The sequence below is a fragment of the Capricornis sumatraensis genome, chromosome 1 (genome assembly GCF_032405125.1).
Source record: "Capricornis sumatraensis isolate serow.1 chromosome 1, serow.2, whole genome shotgun sequence".
Classification (NCBI taxonomy): Eukaryota; Metazoa; Chordata; class Mammalia; order Artiodactyla; family Bovidae; genus Capricornis; species Capricornis sumatraensis.
The window spans coordinates 191852780-191856407 of NC_091069.1; the positions used below are offsets into that span (position 1 = coordinate 191852780).

General features: G+C 36.7%; 1 non-coding gene across 1 annotated transcript; it reads right to left on the reverse strand.

Annotated features, from left to right (window-relative positions):
* Nucleotides 1–237: 237 nt before the first annotated feature.
* Nucleotides 238–309, reverse strand: TRNAS-GGA (transfer RNA serine (anticodon GGA)). The gene has a single exon. It is a non-coding gene; the product is annotated as a tRNA-Ser (tRNA).
* Nucleotides 310–3628: the final 3319 nt, after the last annotated feature.

A 3628-nucleotide genomic window follows, 5' to 3' on the forward strand; every position in this document is an offset into this window, starting at 1 on the left:
AAAACTATATGATCATCTCAACAGATACAGAAAAAAACTTTTGATAAAATTCAGTATTCATTTATAATGAAAACTCTCCAGAAAGTGGGCGTGGAGGGAACATAAGTAAAGTCAAGTTGCTCAGTCATGTCCAACTCTTTGGGACCCCGTGGGCTGTAGCCTACTAGGCTCCTCCCTCCATGGGATTCTCCAGGCAAGAGTAGTGGAGTGGGTTGCCATTTCCTTCTCCAGGGGATCTTCCCAACCCAGGGATCGAACCTGGGTCTCCCGCATTCCAGGCAGACACTTTAACCTCTGAGCCACCAGGGAAGGCCATATATCACAAACCTACAGCTAACATCATACTCAACAGTGAAAAGCTGAAAGCATTCCCTCTAAGATCAGGAACAAGATGAGGATAACTACTCTTGCCATTTAAAAAAAAAAATTATTTATTTTTAACTGAAGGATAATCACTTTCCAATATTACGCTCGTTCTGCCATATATCAACATGAATCAGCCACAGGTATACATATTTCCCCTCCCTCTTAAACCTCCCTCCCACCCCCAACCCCATCCCACACCTCTAGATTGTCGCAGAGCCCCAGGTTGAGTTCCAAGTCATACAGCAGAATCGCACTGGCTCTCTGTTTCACATATGGTAGTGTATATGTTTCCATGCTCCTCTCCATCTGTCCCACCCTCTCCTTCCCCCTGCCCTCTATGTCTACATGTCTGCTCTATATGTCAGTGTCTCCACTGCTGCCCTGCAGATAGGTTCATCTGTGCCATCTTTCTAGATTCCGCATAAGTGCATTAATATACAGTATTTGTTTTTTCCTTCCTGACTTACTTCACTCTCTGTAACAGGCTCTAGATTCATCCACATCATTAGAAGTGATTCAAATGTATACCTTTTAATGGCCGAGTAATATTCCAGTGTGTATATGTGCCACAGCTTCTTTATCCATTTATCTGTCAATGGACATCTAGGTTGCTTCCATGTCATAGCTGTGTAAATAGTGCTGCAGCAAACATTGGGGTACATGTGTCTTTTTCAATTATGGTTTCCTCAGGGTATATGTCCAGTAGTGGGATTGTTGGGCCATATGGTAGTTTTATTCCTAGGTTTTTAAGGAAGCTCCATACTGTCTTCCATAGTAGCTGTATCAATTGGCATACCTACTGACAGTGCAAGAGGATTCCCTTCTCTCCACACCCTCTCCAGCATTTGTTGTTTGTAGATTTTTTGGTGATGGCCATTCTGACTGGTATGAGATGATATATCATTGTAGTTTTGATTTGTATTTCTTTAATAATGAGCAATGTTGAACATCTTTTTATGTGTTTATTACCATCTGTATGTATTTACTGGAGAATTGTCTGTTTAGGTCTTCTGCCCACTTTTTGATTGGGTCACTTGTTTTTCTGGTATGGAGTTGCATAAGCTGGTTGTACAGCTTGTATATTTTGGAAATTAATCCTTTGTCAGTTGTTTCATTTACTATTATTTTCTCTCATTCTGAGGGTTGCATTTTTACCTTGTTTAATAGTTTTCTTTGCTGTGCAAAAATTTTTAAGTTTACTTCGGTCCCACTTGTTTATTTTTAATTTCCATTACTCTAAGAGGTGGGTCTTAGAAGATCTGGCTGTGATTTACATCGTGGAGTGTTTGCCTACGTTTTCCTTTAACAGTTTTATAGTTTCCAGTCTTACATTTAGATCTTTAATCCATTTTGAGTTTATCTTTGTGTATGGTGTTGGAAAGTGTTCTAATCTAATTCTTTTACACGTAGCTGTCCAGTTTTCCCAGCACCATTTATTGAAGAGACTGTCTTTTCTCCACTGTATATTTTTGCCTCTTTTGTCAAAGATTAGGTGCCCATTGGTGTCTGGGTTTATCTCTGGCCTTTCTATCTTGTTCTATTGGCCTATATTTCTGTTTTTGTGCCAGTACCAAACTGTCTCAATGACTGTAACTTTGCAGTATAGTCCGAAGTCAGGAAGGTTGATTCCTCTGGCTCCATTCTTCTTTCTCAAGATTGGCTATTTAGGGTCTTTCGTGTTTCCATAAAAATTGTGAAATTTTTTGTTTTTGTTCTGTGAAAAATGCCATTGGGCATTTGATAGGGATTGTACTAAATCTGTAGATTATATTTGGTAGTATAGTCATTTTCACAGTATCGATTCTTCCAGCCCAGGAACATGGAATATCTCCATTTGTTTATGTCATCTTTGATTTCTTTCATCAGTGTCTTAGTTTTCTGTATACAGCTCTTTTTTCTCCTTAGGTAGGTTTAGTCCTAGATATTTTATTCTTTTTGTTGCAGTGGTGTATGGGATTGATTCCTTAATTCCTATTTCTTATTTTTTTGTTGTTAGTATATTGGAATTCAAGTGATTTCTGTGTACTGATTTTGTATCTTGTGACTTAACTAAACTCATTGATTAGTTCTAGTAGTTTTCTAATGGTATCTCTGGGTTTTTATGTATAGTATCAGGTCATCTGCAAGCAGTTAGCATTTTACTTCTTCTTTTCCAATCTTAATTCCTTTTTTTTTTTTTTTCTTCTCTGATTGCCATAGCTAGGACTTCCAAAACTATGTTGAATAACCGGCAAGAGTGGGCTCCTTTGTCTTGTTCCTGATCTTAGAGGAAATGCTTTCAGTTTTTCACCATCGAAGCTTATGTTTGCTGTGGGCTTATCACATATGGTCTTTATTATGCTAAGATAGGTTCCTTCTATGCCCTATGCCCAGTTTCTAAAGAGTTTTTAAAATAAATGGGTGCTGAATGTTGTCAAAAGCTTTTTCTGCATCTATTGAGATTATCATATGGTTTTTATATTTCCATTTGTTAATATGGTATATCACATTGATTGATTTGCATATACACTCTTGTCATTTTTGTTCAAGTCTTTGCCACAGCAATCAGAGAAGGAAAGGAAATAAAAGGAATCTGAATTGGAAAAGAAGATGTAAAGCTGTCACTGTTTATAGATGACATGATACCAAACATAGAAAATCCTTAAAATGCTACCAGAAAACTATTAGAGTGCATCAGTGAATTTGATAAGGTTGCAGGATGCAAAATACATGGAAAATATGGAAATCTGTTGCATTTTATACACTAACAATGAAATATCAAAAAGAAATTAAGGAATCAATCACATTTACCATCAAAAAGAGGAATGTATCTGGGAATAACCTTACCTCAGGAGGCAAAAGACCTGTACTCAAAAAACTATAAGATGCTGATGAAAGAAATAAAAGATGACAGATGGAAAGACTGGATCAGAAGAATCAATAAATTGTTAAAATGAGTATTCTACATAAGGAAATTTACAGATTCAGTACAATCCCATTTCAAATTACCAATGGCATTTTTAACAGAACTGGAACAAAAATTTTTAAATTTGTATGGAAACACAAAAGACCCTGAATAGCAAAATACTCTGGAGAAAGAATAGAGCTGGAGGAATCATGCTCCTTGACTTCAGACTATTCAAATCAGTATATTAATCACATCAGTATGGTACTGGCACAAAAACAGAAATATAGATCAATGGAAGCAGATAGAAACCCCAGAAATAAACCTACACACTTATAGTCAGTTAATCTATGACAGAAGGAACAAGAATATACAATG